Source organism: Geotrypetes seraphini, chromosome 2 (genome assembly GCF_902459505.1).
Source record: "Geotrypetes seraphini chromosome 2, aGeoSer1.1, whole genome shotgun sequence".
Taxonomy (NCBI): Eukaryota; Metazoa; Chordata; class Amphibia; order Gymnophiona; family Dermophiidae; genus Geotrypetes; species Geotrypetes seraphini.
In genome coordinates, this window is record NC_047085.1 from 100,599,858 (window position 1) to 100,620,681 (window position 20,824).

General features: G+C 41.5%; 1 protein-coding gene and 1 long non-coding RNA gene across 5 annotated transcripts in view; one reads left to right on the forward strand and one right to left on the reverse strand.

The window, feature by feature from the left end:
- Positions 1-2,833: 2,833 nt before the first annotated feature.
- Positions 2,834-20,824, forward strand: part of NCOA2 (nuclear receptor coactivator 2) — a 410,025-nt gene continuing 392,034 nt past the window's right edge. For 3 of the 4 annotated variants that reach the window (XR_004538319.1, XM_033933336.1, XM_033933340.1), the window contains exon 1: positions 2,834-2,953. The gene's annotated coding sequence lies outside the window, so the exon portion shown is untranslated. Of the gene's footprint in view, positions 2,954-2,980; positions 3,086-20,824 lie in introns of those variants that run through there. The other variant, XM_033933339.1, reaches the window with a different exon arrangement.
- The window catches only part of LOC117355183, a 35,427-nt gene continuing 33,746 nt past the window's right edge, over positions 19,144-20,824 (reverse strand). The window contains exons 2-4 of the long non-coding RNA XR_004538320.1: positions 20,132-20,190; positions 19,774-19,967; positions 19,144-19,391 (exon numbers count right to left, since the gene is read on the reverse strand). This is a non-coding gene — a long non-coding RNA (uncharacterized LOC117355183). The remainder of the gene's footprint in view (positions 19,392-19,773; positions 19,968-20,131; positions 20,191-20,824) is intronic.

Genomic DNA, 20,824 nt, shown 5'->3' on the forward strand with positions numbered 1-20,824 from the left:
GCTTTTACGCTTGTACTGTACTGTACATTTGTCTCTTTGCAAGAACCAACAATAGTCTCCCATCATACTGGGATTGAACTTTCCCTGATATCTGCTTTCCATCACCTTGATATCTTGATGAAATCTTTCCCCATGCTCATCACTGACATCACCAAGATTGGGTAGGAAGATGTAAAGTTGAGAATGTAAGAAGTGCATTTTAAGTGACATTCTGACACCCATTAGCTGATATGCTGTCAGCATGTTCTCCACAAACTCAGCATAATTCTCTGATCTGTGATTACCAATAAAATTCTGAACAACCAGCACAAATGCTTCCCATGCTGCTGATTCCGCTGGGTTCAGCTTCTGTTTGAATGCATCATCAAGGATCAGTTCAGGGTCCAACAAAAACACCTTCTTTGATTTTGGTTTCACTTTTCTTGAAACGAAACGCACTTCTTAGGTGCTGAAACTCATCACCATTTCTGTCCATTGCCTTGACAAAATTTTTCAGCAGACCCAGTTTTATGTGAAGTGCTGGAAGATAGATTTTCTCATGATGTAGTAATGGCAGGTATTTCACATTGTATCTGCCAAAATAATGCTTGTAAGCACTTTGAAGTCTGCTGGACAGATTCTTTTGCTGATTTTGTGCAGTAAATTTTCTGCAGACATAACAGAAATTATCAGGATGGTTAACACAACCTCATCTGTTCATAATAATTATAATATCTTAGTCAAAAACAAACAAAATATAAAAATTAACAGGTAGAGAAATGAGCACAATCACTTTATAGTATAAACTTTCAAATTACTGGTGTATGTGATCGATGAGCTGTCCTAAAATGCAATATTGTGTTACAGAAACAGTAAAATACCGACGCTTCACAGTAGCATTATTGACAAAATGATAAAAAAACACAAACTGATGCATAACTTAAAAACAGGATGTGATAGACAAAAACTGTTTTCAGATTTAGAGTCAGCATGTGGCCCTTGTTAAGGTACCAGTGACAGAACTCTAGTAGCAAAATGCTTGTTGACCAGTGTAAGAGTACATTTCTTACATATTATCCCCCCCTTTTACAAAGCCATGTTAGGCTTTTTTTTAATTGCCGGCTGCAGCAGTATTAGCTCCGATGTTTGTAGAATTCTTATGAGCGTTGGAGCTAATACTGCCATAGCCGGAGATAAGAAAGCCTAATGTGGCTTCATAAAAGGGATCCTATATTTTGCATATATAAAATACCTTCATTGCGTTACACTGTTTTATTGTGTACTGTAATAATTGTTATGTAAAACTTTCTTTTCTGCATTATTCCTTATTGTTATATAATTAGACAATAAAAATATGTGAACTTCAAAAAAAGAGAATCCAGGATCTCCTTACTTCTATGAGACCCGACAACAGGGATATTCCAGTCATAATCAGGTACATTAAAATCACCTATTAGTAGTACTTCCACTATTACAGCTATATTTTGATGTCTTATATCAAACCATATAATATGATGATCACTATTGCCTAGGAGTGCTTTGTAAGGTGAGTTAAAAGGGGAAACATTATCTGCAATTCTTTCAGGATCATTATCCTTGGTTTTCTGGTACAGTGATGTTATAGTGTTTACATAGTTTCCAGTGAATGAGCTGTAGTATCTTATTGGTTTTTTTTTTTTCTGTATTCAGGCCTGCTGACATCAGCATGTCTCTTACAATCATGAGGTAGAAAAATACTTTTTGATGCAGATTGGGTGGGGGTAAGCACAGACTAGGGGATTGTGGTATCTTGGTGTCAGTCATTTGCTACCCATAAGTTGGCATATCCACTGGAGCTGATACTCTAGTACAGTTCTCCCCTGGAGAGGAACAACAATAAGCATAAAGAGGGACTAGTGGAGAATGTGAAGAGAAAAGTGCAATGGTGAGTGAGCATGAGCAGTATGGAGGAGAACTGGTGGCAGTGAGTGTGAGGGGAAGTGGAAGCATCAGTGTAATTTTGGGGAGGGGGAGAGGCTCTGAGTAAAGAAGTCATATTGGCAACTAGAGGAAGAGACCAATTGAGCAATAAGGGGAGGGGAGGGGGGGGGGCGCACATTGTTTCTTCATGCCTGACTTCCACCCAAGCTAGGCCTATGGGTGGAAGAATCTGATAGAAGTGCTATAGTGGTGAGAGGCAACAGTGGAGTAGGAGAAATAGCCCTGAGTTTGAAGGGAGCTTAGACAACTTCTAATGATAGGCAATATATAAATAACTCATAAACTTGGAAACTTGCATCTGAGGGGCAGGAGGCAGGGGGAGTAGAGGTGTGTGTGAAGGAAAGTCAGGGGCCAATGACAGTGGAGTGTATGAAAAGTAAGCTGGAATAGTGAATGAACATGAGGAATATGGGCGATAGAAATTAAGAGCAAAGAAGCCAGCTCCCTGTGTTTAGGGAGAAGTAATTTCCACTGAGCGGTGGGGGAAGAGCGGGACTGTAAGTGGAAGAGATGGAGGTCAAGGTGAGAGTGAGAGTGAAGGAGAGGTCGTAGCACAAGCAATGACAGTATGGGCAAATGTGTCAAGGGGGCGGAGCAAGCGCGAGGCGTGGCAGCGGTGGGCGTGAGGGAAGGAGTGGCGGACTTGAAGGTGCTTTTCGCAGTGTGTGAAGAGAACAAGCAGCACTGAGGGTACGAAGTGAAGAAACTGACACGTGAGAGATGGGGGTAGGGGTAGCGGAGGGCGTGTGAGCTGACTGCGCGAGCGAAGGAAGCCTCAGTGACACTGAGCCGCGAGGGAGAAGGTGAGCGGAAGGGGGAGCGGCGGAGAGGCGGGGCCGGCCGAGAGTGACGTAACAGGGTATGGGGCGGTTCTTCGCTGGGATAAACAAGCCGTTATTAGACAGAACATGGCGGCCGCAGTTTCTCGGCCTCATCTCCGAGCTGGCCCCTTGTCCTGGAGTCCCTAACCCCGCAGCGGCCTGGAGGCTCTCAGGTGCGTGTCCTGGGCAGGTCCCCGCTTTCCCTGCTTTCAGCGGCGAGGAGCGAAGGCCCGGGTAAGGGCTGTCCGTTCTTCCCGCAACGCTAAATTGACCTCACTCCTTCGCCCGGGCCGGGTTGCAGCCAGGTGGGCAAAGTTTACGTGCTCCGGTCGGAGAGCAGGCGAGTGGCGGGCGCTGCCTCTTGGTGTGCTGTCCCGTCTACCCGGTCCTAGCCTCTGACTCGGCTCCTATATTTCTTCCCGGCAACTGGCAGGAAAATTCGTGTCACTAACTTACTGCCTGGCCATATGTCTGTTGCAGTTTCAGTTGGCTTGCAGATGGGAAATGACTGGTTCGGAAAGTTTTTGGGAAAGCTGCACCAGTGTCCTGGTTAGAAATCTTGAACAAAATAAATAAAATAAAAATTGTGCATTGCTCTGCAGTCCCCTCAGGCGCCGTCTCCATCCTCACTCTCAATCTCGTACGTCTAGTCTAGTGCAAGTTACTCCTAAAGGCAGACTCAGGCAGAGATGTCCTCAAAACAGGAAAAGTACATATAAAGAAGGAGATATGTCCCCATTTTAAATGACTTATACATTTTAGCACTATACCGGGTTACAAAGCAAAGAATACAGAATCGTTTAATAATCTGGGAAGAATTAGAAGGCAAGTTAATCCAGTGTTTATGAGCAGCGAACCTCTATATAGGACAGCGTTTAGGCGATTTGTTGGGGGATTATTGTTTTGCTTTGTACAATTCAGGACGAAAACAATTAGAGCAACTAAGTGTAATATTGAAGATTGTTAAATCGCCTAAGTAGCATAGAGAGAACTCCAACCACTCTGACCTGCTGGAAATCGAGTTATCAAAATATTCCTAGGTTTGTTGGCAGATGGACATGCGCTTCCCGGGTGCTGAAAGTAATTTGGCTTGATTGTGTTGTTGCTTTGGGGCTGTTCTTGAAATTCACTTAATGTGCATTCGCTGTGTTAAATTTACTATAATAACTGATATGTGGCGGTACTTTTTTAAATCATTCCTAGTAAAAGCAGACAGAAGTCCGGGAAATATTTATTTCGTGGATACCGTGTTACATCTGTAAAATAGGGCACGTCAATATGATGTGTAAAGCAGTGCTATTTGCACGCACGTGATTTATGTGGGAGGAGGAGGAGGTAACGTGGTTTAATCTGGATTGCAAAGTAGCGCATTATGTTGCAGTATATTGATGGAGTTCCTAGAATACCAGCTATTGGCCACGAAAGAACAAAACAAGGGATCTATGGTTCTATAGATGTTATACTTATCAGATTTTGAATTTCTTACGTTTTGTTCACTTGGATTTAATGATTTGATTTATGACATTTAAGGACAGCATAGAACAGGTTGGCAGCAGGGTCATACAAATGTAATTAGTACTTAAGCATAAAGAAATAAAGCAGATAGTGAGAAACTGCAGAATGCTGCAAGATGTATGTTAGACTTTTTATATTGTGGTACAACCAAAGCAGTTCACACAGTTGCCTCACAAAGCAGTTCACATAGTTGCCTCAGATTATAAGGGTGTTTTAAAAAAATTTGGGGCAAAGGAGTGTTATTTGACTATGCCACTGTGGCTTCTTGTGACCTTAGGCATCAAACCCCATTCCTCCCTCATCTCAACAAAATACAGTATAGCAGAACTAAAGAATAGCAACAACAAAAGGGTTTTTTTAACAGCTTCCTTATGAAGAAAGGCTTGACAAATGCTTGTTAGCATGCAGACAGATGGAGCATAACAGCAGAATAGCCTTATTGGATCAGACCAGTGGCCCATCTAACCCAGTATCCTGTCTTCACAGTGGCCAATCCAGGTCACAAGTACCTGTCAAAAACCCACATAGTAGCAACATTCCATGCTTCTGATTCAGGGCAAGCAGTGGTTTCCCCCATGTCTGTTTCAATAGCAGACTATGGACTTTTTCTCCAGGAACTTGTCCAAAACTCTTTTAAAATCAACTACGTTAATAAAGGTTTGTAAAATCATAAGTTGTATGAGTAGTACTATGTATTTGAAACAGATAAATAACTGGTCTAAGAAACTAACTCATAGTACAGGGGAGGACAGCTTTTTTCGCAGGAATATCGGTACCCTTAGTGCAGGGATCTTAAAGTCCCTCCTTGAGGGCCGCAATCCAGGTGGGTTTTCAGGATTTCCCCAATGAATATGCATTGAAAGCAGTGCATGCACATAGATCTCATGCATATTCATTGGGGAAATCCTGAAAACCCGACTGGATTGCGCCCCTCAAGGACTACATTATGTTGGAACCAGAAATGTACAGATCTCCATAGACTTAATATGATAAATGAATAAATAATTAAAAATATTCTTGGTGGGTCACATTTGGCACAAGGGCTGCAGGTTGATCATCTCTGTTATAGCAGATTTAAGTGTGTTTTTTTTAAATTGGTGAACAATTAAGCAATGTAATTTTTGTTTCTGAAGGATGTCAAGGTAACTTTATAAGCTAGATTTTAAAGAAAGTGTATATGAATTTCTAGAGAACAGTTTTGTTAATTATTAGCCAGGTAATCAGTCTTGGGGTTCACCATTAATGACTTCCATACCAATTAAAAACTAGGTGCATTTAAAATAACTTCCATACTACCAATCCATGGGCTTTCCCCCATGTCAATAGCAGCCTATGGACTTTCCCTCTAAGAACTTATCCAAACCTTTTTTTTTAAACCAGCTACTCTATCCGCTCTTACCACAACCTCTGGCAATGTGTTCCAGAGCTTAACTGTTCTCTGAGCAAAAAAATATTTTGGTTTTAAAAGAATTTCCCTGTAATTTTGAGTGTCCCCTAGTTTTTGTAATTTTTGATGGTGTAAAAAATCAATCCTCTTGTATCCATTCCATATTACACCAATCAGGATTTTGTAGACTTCAATCATATTTCCCCTCAGTCATCTCTTTTCCAAGCTGAAGAGCCCTAACCTGTTTAGTCTTTTATCATATGAGAGAAGTTCCATCCCATTATCATCTTGGTAACTCTTCTTTGTACCCCTAGCGGACTAGGTCCTTTAAGGCTCTTATGTGGATGATTTACTTTTATGTGGATGGAATTATTATGTGGATGATTTTAGTGTACCTTTGGAACTTTGATACTTTCAAATAAAGTCCATTTAGGAACATCGTCACTCCACAGAGTTTTTTTGGTTTTCACTCTTCTTTGAACCTTTTCTAATTTCACTATATCTTTTTTTGAGATAAGGCGACCATGATTGAACACAATATTCAAGGCAAGGTTGCACCGGGTATTACATCGTTAAACTCTCCAGATAATTTTCAACTCTAGGGAAAAAAAAGACCAACTGATTTTCCTGCCAAAATTTAAATTGATGATCGGTGAACTAGCATGTTCCCAATCAGGTCAGTTGACCTACTATTTACAAAGACAAACTGCAGACCTCGAAGCATATACTGAAGAAAGCCGCAGCATGATGGCTGAAATGTCGGTTTCTACCTGACAAGATGCAGCGAGACTTGGAAACCTGCAACAAGCATGCCACCTGTGGAAACCCTGAGAGAACATTCTTAGTCTTGTTTCTCATCCCTTTTCTAATAATTCTTAGCATCTTGTTTGTTTTTATGGCTACCACTGTACATTGGGTAGAAGGTTTCAGCATATTGTCTACAATGATTCCATGATCTTTTTTCTTAGGCGCTGACCCCAAAGATGGACCTTAGCATTTGGTAACTATGATTTGGGTTATTCTTCCCAATATGCATGAGTTTGTATTTGTCCACATTAAATTTCATCTGCGATTTGGACACTCAATCTTCCAATTTCCTAAGGCCTGCTTGCAATTTTTCACAGTCGCATGCGTTTTAACAACTTTGAGCAGTTTAGTGTTATCTGCAAATTTACCCACTCTTATCGAGCTGTGCGTGAGATTTTTAGCATGGGCTGTGAGGTAAGTGCTCTGACACGCATAAGAAATCTGAGTGTCGGAGCATTTACCAGACTGGTTCACACTAAAAACCTCTAACGCAGCTTGATAAAATGACCCTTAATCACCTTACTTGTCGTTCCAATTTCCAGATCATTTATAAATATGTTAAATACCATATGTTAAATACCACCCAGTACAGATCCCTGGGGCACTATACTATTTATCATTCTCCGTTGAAAATAATGGCCATTTAACCCTACCCTCTGTTTTCTGTCTGATAACCAATTTCTAATCCACAACTGAGCATTGCCTCCTATCCCATACTCTTCACTTTTCTCAGGAGTCTCTCATGAGGAACTTTGTTAAAAGCTTTCTGAAAATCTAGATATACTACATCAACCATCTCACTTTTATCCACATGTTTATTTACACCTTCAAAGCATTGGAGTCAAGTAAATTGGTGAGGCAAGACCACCCTTGGCTGAACCCATGCTGACTTTGACCTTTATCCACATGGGAATCATTTACACCTTCAAAGCATCTGCCCCATAAAAAAAAAATGAATAAAAAACAGGCAGACCCGTCAAAAAAAACCGGCAGACCTGTCAGTAACACAGTAGTTGGGTTTTAGGATAGTAAAACCTGATTTAAAATAGCCAAGCAATTGGGAGGAGCCTGAGGCACCCAGGGTGGGGCCTAAGGCCCGCATTTGCATCTCCTGTCACTGAGCGATTGAGTCGGGAGTTTGCGTACAAATCATTTGCATGCAAAAAAGTTAGTGAATCAATCACTGTTTTAAAATCGGCCAGGAATCGGCCAATAGCGGTTGAATTGCTATCTTTAGTGAATCTGGGCCTATGTCCCATTACGTCATGTTTGTCTACGTGTTCCACAATTCAATTTTTATAATTGCTTCCACTGAAGTCAAGCTTACTGGTCTGTAATTTTCCTGGATCTTCTCTAGAACTCTTTTTGTTTTTGTAATCGACTTAACATTGGCCACTCTCCACTCTTCAGGTACTACAGATGATTTTAGCGATAGGTTACATATCACTAATAGCAGATCAGCAATTTTGTGTTTAAGCTTTTTCAGTACCTTGGGATGTATACCATCTGGTCTTAGTGATTTATCACTTTTTAACTTGTCAATTTGGCTTAGTATATCTTCAGGTTCACCGAGATTTCTTTCAGTTCTGCATCATCACCCTTGAAAGCCATTTCTGGTTCAGGTAGATTTCTTACATCTTCTTCCATAAAGACCGAATTAAATAATTTATTATTCCTGGACAAGCAGGCAGCGTTTTCTCACAGATGGGTGACGTTATCCACGGAGTCTGGTACGGGCAATGCAAACATGTACTGTCATTTTAACTTCTTTAGAAGTCTTGAGACTGCCTGTATCATGCATGCACGAATGTCTTCCCTGGACTATCAGTTCTTAGTTTTCTGTGGAGCTAAGATGACATGTGTCGTTGGAAATGAATCTCTCCAATTGTACTATTTTTTCCCTTTTTTTGCACCTCCCCAGGTGACAAAACCTGTTCAGTTTCTTTGTAGTCTTTCAGTTTCTTGAGTTTCTCTCAATTTTTTTCTTCGCATTTTTGGGGCCTTAGGTCCTTTTTCAGCTGAAATTAAAGCTGGCAGCATCAACTCTTTTTCGGTCACTAAATTAATCGATTCTTGGAGAAACGATTGCTTTCTTTGATCTTGCATCAGCGCTTTTTTCCCTTGATGCCGAAGCCTTCTAGCGGCTTCAGGAGATGCAACAGGGCCATATCAATAACTGAACTGCAAATTGGTGTCTTCAGTGCCTTGGTCCTGAACACTGTGTAGACTCTTGCAGTCTGTTCGAAATTACAAAAACGCTCTTTGGATCGACGTCTACAACAGGAGAAACTTTTTGGACACAAGGATCCATTGAAGATGTCCACGATATCTGATGTTGAAAGAGATGCTTCAGAGTTGGCACCACAATCACCATATCGCTCTGCACTGACTTCCTCGGTACCAGTGCCGCCTCCATCAAAACAGGCTAAGAAGACTTGCGATGCCTCACCTCGTCACATGATGCCAGCATCTACTGCATCAAGTAAAATGATGCATGCCAAACAGCGTCAGCAGCAGTCTTTGCTCTCCATCATTACAGGAAGTTTCACCTCTGAGGCGTGCCTCAACATCGAGGTCACCAGTGAGAGGAGACCCAGCAACAGAGGGTCTCTATATACATGACCTAGGCCTGGTAAGAAAAACAGGCCAAGCACAAAATGGATTCTGTACAAGCCAAACCATCTCTGCCAACTTCTAAGCAAATGTTGGGGAAGTGTCCTAAGAGAAGTGCTGTTCACAGATAAGGACCAAAAAGCAGAACTACACGCTGTGCCATGGAAAGCAAGTCACAGGGCGGTGGCTGTCCATTCTTGTGAGCATACTGTAGAAAGATGTCAATCTCACCTTTTGAAACCTCCTCCTTCTCCCGGGAGTCTGCTGCACCCTTCAGTTCATTCCAAAGTATGCAAGAGCTCTAGAGTAAAAGAAAGGAGAAGAAGGGACGCGGGGAGCTCCCCAAAACCAAAGTTCTGATCTGCTCAAATAAACGTTATAACAGACAATGATGAAACCGTAATGTATAAATGAACAAACATTACTCCTGAACAGTAAAACACATCACATAAAAGCAACAGCTTGAATATTAGTGGAGTTCAATTATCTCTTGAGATTCTATTTACAATGATTCTGAACCCATAGTCAGACTAGCAGAGAAGTCTTAGTTATGGAGAGGACCTATCTACTGGAAAAGATATTATCAAGGTAAGAACCTAATCTTTTTCCGGTGCAATAGGAATCATATGTTGAACCTTAGAGACATACCTAAGCAGTCCCCGAAGTTCCGGGCGGGAGAGATAAGCCTGTTTGTGCGCTCTCAAATCCACTCTACAGAATTTAGTGAAAGTGTATAGAGAACACAATGCCGCAGATCTACATATCTCCTCTGGAGGTACCGCTCAAGAGGAAGATGCTCTCTGGCTCCACCACCGCTATTCCACCATTGTGGAGGTGGGAGGGCCCTAGTCTGAGGCTTTTTCCTCCATTTGACAATTGTTATTGGCCTACACTGTGTTATCAACATACCATCAGACATAGAGCATCAGAATAACGTTGTGAAAGTGTTTTATTTATCATAATTGGTTTTCACTACATCTGAGTCTTTTGGGCCAGTGTATAGAATGATACATGGCTAAAGTATGTCCCAGTCCCCGTGAACTCTGTTCTGGCCCTGGCCCCATGATCTCTGTTCCCATCCACACAAGCCTCAAATAGTTATAATTTTATATTGAAATCATATTATTAAAGTATAAAAAGAAACAATATTCTGTACAGTTGTCATTTTATAAAACATAAATAATACAGAACAAGGATCAACAAAACCCCTGTCTCCCCTCCTCTCTCACCAATATCCCCTCCACTATTGGAAAAACTGGGATTTTGTAGACTTCAATCATATCTCCCCTCGGCCATCTCTTTTCCAAGCTGAAGAGCCCTAACCTTTTTAGTCTTTCCTCATACGAGAGGAGTTCCATTCCCTTTATCATCCTGGTTACTCTTCTTTGAACCTTTCTAGCGCCACTATATCTTTCTTGAGATAAAGAGACCACAGAATTGAATGCAATACTCAAGATGAGGTCATACCATGGAGCGATACAGGGGCATTATAACATTCTTAGTCTTGTTAACCATCCCTTTTTAAAAAAAAAATTCTAGCATCCTGTTTGCTTTTTTGGCCACCGCCGCTCTTTGGGTAGAAGGTTTCATTGTATTGTCTACCATGACACCCAGATTCTTTTTTTGGGTGCTAACCTCCAAGGTGGACCCTAGCTTCCGGTAATTGTGATTCGGGTTATTCTTCCCAATGCGCATCACTTTGCATTTGTAATTTACAATCCCAAAAAAAGAAAGGAATGGAGGGATAGATAATCAAACAGAAATCACTCCATTGAAAACAAACCACTAAGTGCCAAGAATAGTTATACTAAGTGAAAGAAAAAGCCTCAGACTAACAGAGAAGTGTACCCATGCTCTTCCATCCAAGCATCATAGGCAAAAAACTTTCGTATAAAGTAAGTAATGGCAGGTAGGAGCATAAAAATAGCCAAAATAAATACTGTTGTGGAAAAACCACTATTAGCAAGGAAGCACTGCCAGGCTGACGATCGTTTCGTGGCAAACAGCTGCTGCCTAAGGGTTGTATGCAGTAGTTTTGCCCTGCGAACAGATAGCCTGGAGTTTTGTCAAGGCCCTGAGGCAGAGGCTGTTTGCCACGAAACAATCATCCGTCTGGCAGTGCTTCCTTGCTAATAGTGGTTTTTCCACAACAGTATTTATTTTTGGCTATTTTTATGCTCCTACCTGCCATTACTTACTTTATGTGAAAGTTGTTGTTTTAAAAAACTTACTCACTTTAATTTATTATTTCTGCAAAAATACAGCAAAGAAATGACTATTCAAACGATAACAACTCGGGAAAATCATCAATTACTTCTACAGTAATTTCCATCATTATCCCTCTAGCCCACATTTATGAAGGTCTAATCATCTTAATATTCATCATTAATCAGGAAATCCAGAGAGTATTTAACAAAACTAATAACTAAGGGCCCATTTTACAAAGCTGCGCTAGCGGCTGCATAGAGATTTAAAGGGCTTCATGGCTGTTGTTGTACGGCTTTGTAAAACAGGCCCTAAATATTTAAGGAAAATAAAGATATACTCCTGTTCAAGATCTGTATTACTCTCTATCTATACTGGTGTTAAATCTATTCTTGACTTCTTTTTAAGAACTGCAAATCAATTAGCATTAATGTTGCTCTCTTTGGATTACAAACTGTTCCAGTTGATTAACATCCCAAAATATATATTCATGCTCCTTAATTATACATTTGCAGGGAAATTTCAAATAGTAAGTAGCTCCTAATGATAATACCTTGGATTTCACTTTATGTGAAAGTTTTTTGCCTATGATGCTTGGTTGGAAGAGTGTGGGTACACCTCTCTGTTAGTCTGAGGTTTTTTCTTTTGCTTATTATAACTATTCTTGGCACTTAGTGGTTTGTTTTCAGTAGTGATTTCTGTCACTTTGCATTTGTCCACATTAAATCTCAACTGCCATGTGGATGCCCAGTCTTTTAATATCCTAAGGTCTGCCTGCAATTTTTCACAAATCTGCATGCATTTTAACAACTTTGAACAGTTTAGTGTCATCTGCAAATTTAATGACTTCACTTGTCGTTCCAATTTCCAGATCATTTATAAATAAGTTAAATAGCACTGGTACAGACCCCTGCAGCACTCCAGTGTTTACTTTCCTCCATTGAGAAAAATGACCATTTAACCTTACCCCATAACTGATCTTTGCCACCTATCCCATGACTCTAATTTTCTAGAAGCTTCTCATGAGAAACTTTATTAAAAGCTTTCTGAAAATCTAGATACACTACATCAACTGGCTCACCGTTATCCACATGTATATTCACACCTTCAAAGAAGTCAAGCAAATTGGTGAGGCAAGATCTCCCTTGGCAGAACCCATACTGACTCCGTCTCATTAAATTATGTTTGTCTACGTGTTACACAATTTTATTTTTTTATAATTGTTTCCACCATTTTGCCTGGCACTGAAGTCAGGCTTACCGGCCTGCAATTCCCTACATCTTCCTTACTTCCACTTTTGTGGAGAGGGACCACACTCGCCCTTCTCTAGTCCTTCGGTACCACTCCCAACTCTAGAGACTTATTGAAAAGGTCAGTCAGCAGAGCAACCAGAACTTCCTTAAGTTCCTTCAGCACCCTCGGATGTACATCATCTGGCCCCATCGCTTTGTCTACCTTTATTTTAGCTAGCTCCTCACGAACACAACCCTCTGAAAATCGATCAGGGTCTATTATTCCTCCATCCCTATTCATGTTTGTCTTCTGTAGTCCCACTCCCGGTGCTTCAGCCGTGAACACAGAACAGAAATATTTGTTAAGTAATTCGGCCTTTTCTTTATCAGCTTCTACATATTCCTCCCTTTCACCTTTGAGTCTCACAATGCCACTTTTGCACTTCTTCCTATCGCTAATATATCTAAAATATGTCTTGTCTCCCCGATTTTCCGTGTCAGCTATTTTTTCTTCCATTTGCATCTTTGCTTTCCTGACTAAATGACCAGCCTCTCTCAACTTTTCCAGATATTTTTGCCTGTCTTCCTCTTTCTGGGGATCTTTTGTAGTTTATGAAAGCTAACCTCTTGTTCCTTACCTTCTCAGCTACTACTTTTGAGAACCAAAGCGGCCTTTTTTTTCCACTTACTTTTATTTACTTGCCTCACAAAAAGGTTTGTTGCCCTTACAACCGTTCTTTTCAGTTTTGCCCAACGCATTTCCACACCTTCCAGACATTCTCACCCACACAATTCATTAACGTAAACCCCCAACCGAACAAAGTTAGTTTTTTAAAAGTGAAATCAGTGCTTTCTCTAGATCAGTGTCTCGAAAACTTTTTTGAGTTGGGGCACATTAAACCTAGTGTCCCTGGCTCGAGACACCCGGAAGTGTGCTGGTGCGCCAACGTCAGCGCATGCGCATAGGCCCTTGCGCCGAGAGAAGGACCTGCGCTGGAGAGAAGGGCCAGCAGAGAGAAGAGGTGCTGGCATTGGGAGATTGCTTACAGGTTGTATCTCTCGTTGCGAAAGGCACGACCTGTAGAGTCAACTGGTGCTGGCATCTCTCCTCTTCCCCAGTGTACCGTGGCACACCTGAAATCTCAGGAGGCACACAGTTTGCGATACACTGCTCTAGATGTTGAGCCTTGCTCTGTCTCTGATTAGACTCCATTGCTTTCAGTTGAGCCTTGCTCTGTCTCTGATTAGACTCCATTGCTTTCAGTTGAGCCTTGCTCCATTTTGGTCTTATCAAGTGCATCTCCATCTCTGGGGGTCAGGAACAGCTCTGTCTCTCGGCTGCTGCTCCATTTCTGTTTGTGGAGCATAGCTTCTTTTTTTTGGGGGGGAGGGTCAATGTCGGGTGTGACTCCATCTTTGGTCGGGCATACCCTTTTTTTATTTGCTTTCTCCTTTCTTCAACAGTGATATGGCCTTCTGACTGCTTTTTGTTGGACTCGCTCCTCACAGCTCAGAGACCAAAAGGTGACAAAGTCTGTTGGTACTCAATGATTTTCCTTCTGCTTTGTTGTGAGAAATACTTGTTGACCATCTGTTTTATAAGAGAGAGCTCAATTAGGTTTTCTCTATCTCCACCTGCTGGTAGATGGTCATAACCTACATGTCTCTGGATTCATCTGCTGTGATTAAAGAAAAGAAAATGATCAGGTACGACATAATTTTTCCTTTCTAGTTGGTTGGTGTACTGCTTCAATAAGCTAAGCACATGATACAAGTTAAATATAGATACTTGTTTTTAAAGCCTATAATAATGAGCTCCCTTTATCGCTAGCTACAGTTTTGCACATTTAAGCTCCGATTCTGCAAACTGTGCCTAACTTTAGGCATGCTTTAGATCACAGTTCTTCAACCGCTGGTCCGCAGGAAATTTTTGCCGGTCTGCGCAGGGCCGGCAAGATTGACTCCCTTCAATTTCCTGCCGGTCCATACAGGGCCGGCAAGATCAACAGCTGAAGTCTGCGCTGGGCCGGAGAGATCTTGGGTAGCCTCCGACAGTAGCTGTCTCCCCTCTCTGCAGCTCTCCTTTACTTCCCAGCGCAGCGATTCACGAAGGCAGCCTCGGGGCTTTTGCTGAGTCGCAGCTGCCTCTGATGATGCAACTTCCTCTTTCCTCAGAGACGGCATGAACCAACAAAGGACCCGAGGCTGCCTTCCTGAATCACTGCGCTGAGAAGTAAGGAAAGCTGCTGGGAGGGGAGAAAGCCACTATTGGAGTCTGGGAAGCTGCTGGGCAAGGGGAAACAGGGACAGCTGCTACTGGAGAGGGAGAAGGAAAGATGCTGCTAGGAGGGGAGGAGGGAAAGGAGTATGGGAAGCTGCTGGGCAAGGGAAAAAAAGGGACAGCTGCTACTGGACCTGGAGGGAAGGAGAAGGAGAGATGCTGCTGGGAGGGGAGGAGGGAAAGGAGTCTGGGAAGCTGCTGGGCAAGGGAAAAAAAGGGACAGCTGCTATTGGAAGGGAGAAGGAGAGATGCTGCTGGGAGGGGAGGAGGGAAAGGAGTCTGGGAAGCTGGTGGGCAAGGGAAAAAAAGGGACAGCTGCTACTGGAAGGGAGAAGGAGAGATGCTGGGAGGGGAGGAGGGAAAGGAGTCTGGAAAGCTGCTGGGCAAGGGAAAAAAGGGACAGCTGCTACTGGAGAGGGAGAAGGAGAGATGCTGGGAGGGGAGGAAGGGAAGAGAGTTACTGCTGGACAGGAGGAGGAGGGAAGGGAGAATGATAAAAGGAAGGAAACAGCTGGCAGAGAGATTAGAGGAGGGGAAGGGGAGACACAGGCATGAGAAAGTAGAGATATTGATGATAGGAAGTGGTCAGCAGAAAAATAAGCAGAGAGGGACAACGATGATAGATCTGGTGTAGGAAAGATAAAAATGAAGAGAGCAGTGAAGCTGGAATGAATCATGTAAAAAGGAGAGAGGGGGCTCAAGCTGGATGGAAAGGGGAGAGGGGCATAGAAAGAAGACAGATACCATATGGAAGGGGGAGAGGACAGACAGTGGATGGAAGGGGCAGATGCTGGATTGAAGAGACAGAGAGGGCAGACGCTGGAAGTAAGAGAGTGAAAAGAAGATTGAAAACAGAAACCAGAGATGACAAAAGGTAGAAAAAAATAATTTTATTTCTATTTATTTTGTGATTAGAATATATCAGATTTGAAATATATATCCTGCTAGAGCTGGTGTTAGACATAACTGGGGACTGCAAAACCCAGGCAGTTCTTCTTTAGCTTCCAGCTGGCTTAGGGCGCTCTCTGACCAGGGGGCAGTTGCCCTAATTGCACTCCCCTAAAACTATTCCTGTCATGTGTGACTGCAGTATTCTATTAGCATGATATTTCTGTGTAGCATTCTGTAATAATTTGGCTTGTTCAGTTTTCTTGATAGTAGAGGGGATATATGTAAAGGGGAGGGGAGACAGGGGTTTTGTTGATCCTTGCTCTGAATTATTTGTATTTATAAAATGACAATTGTACAGAATATTGTTTCTTTTTATACTTTAATAAAATACATTCAATATAAAATCATAACTGAGGCTTGTGTGGATGGTTTCAGATGATTTGTGGGGACTGAGCTCGCGGAGATGGGGCGGAAACGGGGTTTTTAAATTTTAGTCCTAGTAGTTTGCCGGTCCACAAAATAATTCTTTTTTTTCTGCCGGTCCACGGGTGTAAAAAGGTTGAAGAACACTGCTTTAGATGACTCACGCGCACATATCGCGCTGGGCATCACTTAGGCGTCAGATAAGTGTCTCCAATAATAATTTTTTTCCTTCTAGACACCAGGTAGCTGTCCCTACAATGTTATATGTAAAAATGTGTGGTTTTTCTGATTCTTTTTAATTATTTTAGAATTGTAGGCTTTAACATAATAACACAGTATACCATCTTTAAAAGGATAGTAAAAACACAGTATACCATCTTTAAAAGGATATTTATAATATATTATTTTCAGTGGGAGTTGAACTGGGAACATCTGTGTGAATCTTGAAAAAATGTGACATACTTACATGCTAACCTTCATTCTAATCCGCTGTACTACACAATGAGTCTTACAATAATAGCAATTCTGGTTCTATTATACTATTCCGTACAGGCAGTTAATTCTGCTAGGATAGATGCCAGGAGCCAACACAAGCTGGATCTCACTGCTCTGTCATATTATTTTTCTTCATTATTTCAGGATTGTAAGCTTTAACATAATAAAAACAAAAATAGTAACACACTATGCCATCTTTAAAAGGATATTTATAATATTTTATTTTTCAGTGAGAGGTACTGACTGGGAGTTGAACTGGGAACATCAGTGTAGAAGGGTGTAACTTTAAGCTATGTGCCACATTGGAAGCTGCAGAGTAATTGTAAAATTAGTTGCACTATAAGGAATAGCTGTTTGAGTGTTATTTGGGTTTTAGATAGACATGATTTGGGCTTCAGAAAGACGTTAGTCGGATAGATGCTATTTAGGCTGTAGGTCATCTGTTGAGCTTTGTTTGGGCTTTAGATAGATGTTTCTCTGAATGGGATTTAGGCAGATTTTGGACGTTTCCAAAGTGATCTTCTAAATACAGTTCAAGGATTTTATTTCGTGATTCAGCCAGCATGTAAACAGGACACATCTATACAAGCATATTGAATTTAAAACTTACTCATTTCTTGGCTAAAGAAGCAATGTTATTAGCTAATTATAGCACATGAAAATCACAGCTTTAGGTTTCTTGTTCCAAATAACACTTTTTCTCACTAAACATTGCTGCAATCAGCTCATTCTTCAAAGCAAAGAAAGCCCATAACTTAATTTGGCAAAGCTTAAAAACAGAATAAAACACATAACAGATCTTAATGTGACTTCTAGTTCATTGCAAATGGAGGTATGCAGCTGCACAATGCTGGCCTCATTATGAGATCATCAAGGTGCACCTGCAAGTTACAATGCCACCGTTAAAAGATGGGCTGGGAGTTGAACTCACCTCTGCAAGATCAGCAGAGAGCTTTTACACATTGAGCTACACCACCTTCCACTCCAGTTTTCTTTGACTCCCCTGTCATATCATAGCTTAGTGATCTGCTAAAGTAACATCTGCTTAGCTATCATATCACAATTAGCTGAGCCAAAGACTGTTAGCTCAATGGCGTAAAGCACTGCTTTCATTGTCCCAAAAGCCATCAATTTCTATGTTTCTAATAAATGTGACATGGAGTCAAATAGAAACATAGAAATAGATGGCAGATAAGGGCCACGGCCCACTGCTGTTTATATCAATTGCAAACTCTTCTTTTTAAACTTTTTGCTTCTAGTATTGCTAATGTGCTGTTTGAGATGAAAATTAGATTTGCTTGGTCTGTAGCTTGTAATTTTTATTAAAATGAGTATTGTGTCAGCTGATGTACATGAGGGAGTTGAACCCACACCAGGCTCACATGCTAACCTTCATTCAAGCTGCTGTGCTAGACAATGAGCCATAAAAGAATAGCAATTCAGGTTTGATTATACTGTTCTGTTTAGACATCATTATGGCTGTAGCTATGGCGTGCTTGCGGCTCCGTAGTGGAGTGCCTGAAGCATGCCTAAACCGCTGCAGTTAAGCATATCTTAAGCTGTCAGGGTAGGAAACCTCTCCCCTGACTGAAAGAAACCATTTCTGGCTCATCAAGTTAAGGCACCTTGCTCTTCCTTTCCAGCTCTCATGTAATGCCATTTTCTCAAATATTATGCTGTTTGCAGGCTGTGAGGCAGGAGATATGCCAGTCCATGCCCCCCCCCGAAACATAGCACAGCTACCCTGTTTGCCACCTCCTAAGGGCCACCCTACTTCTCTCCTTTGCAGCCTGGGCCTCATGGAACACTAGATAAGACAAAGGTCAATGTGACGAAGTAGCTGAAGTGGTGCTTATTAAGGAAACACTAATGCCCGGATGCTACTCAGTGTATCTGAATGGGCCCTGGCCTTCCTATTGTAAATAAGCATAAGATCAAAAATGGTTTAAGATTTTTATTGTAGAATGTCTAGAATCATTGCACAGTCCAGGAAAGCAACATGCAAGTGTAACATCAGGCAACTGCAGTTCGATGAGATGGATGACAGGTATGCAGAGTGAGCCACGCCTAGGTCCAACTTTGGTTGAATTGTTAAGGTCCCATAATCTTCTCCTAGTAGGAGAAAACAGGCTGTAGAAAAAGGAAGATGGATTGAGACAAATTAAGAGTATATTGGTGACTTTTAGGTTCTCTTTTACAAAGGTGTGCTAAATCGACGCATGCGCTAATCGCTAACGCGTCCTTAGGATAACATGCACACGCTAATGGCACCCTAAACGGCACAACTAAGCATGTGGTAAATGTTAACGTGTGTATGTTATACTAAGGATGCATTAGCGGTTAACGCATGCGTTGATTTAGCAAACCCTTGTAAAAGAGAGCCTAAAACTCACCAATTTACTGTTCTCTCAGAAAATCATCAAGAATTACACCCTTCTGAAGGAAAAAAAGTGTGAATCATGTTAGTATTGTGGAAATGCATTTAATTCATCACAAGAGCTATTCAGGGAAGAGGTATAGTTACTACATTGCAGATAGTAAACAAACTTTGCAGTCAAGTAAAGGATATCTAGCGTAAGCAAACAAAGGTTGCAGTACATCATTCTCACTTATTCTTTCTGTTTTGGTATTTGAGCTGCTGGCAACAACTGTTTGCCCAGGTGCAAGCTGGTGTGCTGAACCCAGTTTTAACAGACCTGCTCTGGCCTCTGGGAAACACAAGGGGAGTCATTAGCCACTCTAGGGAGATGAGCATAGTCAACCTGAAATCAGGAGAAAAGAGGGAAAATGTTAGAAAGACATCTGTGTCAAAAGTAGAAAGAAGAAGTTGTGGGAGAATGTCAGCACAGTCTCACAATAACACCTAGAATGAACAGAAGCACAAACACTGTTGGACTCCTAAAAAGAAGAGGCAGTTGCATCTGAACCCTTTTCATAATAAGGATGCCTAACAATTAGGCACCCATGACGAGATTCCCACTAAAACCATGTCCACTGATTGGATGTCCTTTGGATGTTTTTCCCTACACACATATGAGCAATAGTTACCACACTGGCAATAGTTATCAAATGAGTTCTTACACTGAACCATTCCTCAACTGATTAGTCTTTGAGCTGCCTCTATATGACTCTAAAAAGAATTACCTTTAGCTGTATGAGTAAAAGCACTGCTTCCATCTTCCCAACATCATAGGTTCCACTCTCGGGTACGGTTAACACATATTCATGTAACTTGCATATCCATTTTCCTGTCACCAAAGTTTCAAACAGCATGGGTGTTTTTTCAGCAACACACCTGGACCAAATTTTTATCATCACTAATTCTCAGACCTGTGGCCCTGTGGAATGGAGAGAGTTGTGGCAGATATCAGGGGGACAAAAAGTTAAAGGAGAATCACCATAAGCAATAACACAGAATGGGAGTCCAAAAGAAAAAAATCAGTTCTATCTGAGTTTTTTGGTAATAAAGACACTGAAGTAGCTATCAATATATCATTCTCACCTGGATTTGGTATCTGAGCTGCTAGCAAGGAGTTCCTTTCATATGTGCAGCATATTCACCTGGAAAGATGAAAAATGTTAGAAAGACATCAATTGCAAATTACTATAGCTGCTAATGGTCCTATGAAATGGAGAGAATTGTGGCAGATAGAGGAAAGAAAATGTTAAAAGATAATCAAGAAAGGTGAGGTCTCGGAAATCAGCATAAGCAATAACACAGAATGGGAGTCCTAAAAGAGAAAACTCTGCTCTGATGGACCTTCTTATACTAAGCATTCCTACATGGCGTTTGACATCATAGGCACTGTTTCGACTTTCCGCCAGAAAACTTTCAATCTGATTGGGCATGCTTTGGGTGTAGTTTGGCCAAACACACCTGAACTGACTTTTAATCATCTCCTTCACTTCTCAAAGCTTTTACACGAAGCCATTTGTCATCTGCTTAGTCTCTAGAGCAGACATGGGCAACTCCGGTCCTCGAGGGCCGGAATCCAATCGGGTTTTCAGGATTTCCCCAATGAATATGCATTGAAAGCAGTGCATGCAAATAGATCTCATGCATATTCATTGGGGAAATCCTGAAAACTCAATGGGATTCTGGCCCTCAAGGACTGGAGTTGCCCATGCTTGCTCTAGAGGCTCCTGTTACCAAATTCTAAAAGGAATTCCCTCTATAGCTCTATGCTTCAAAGCA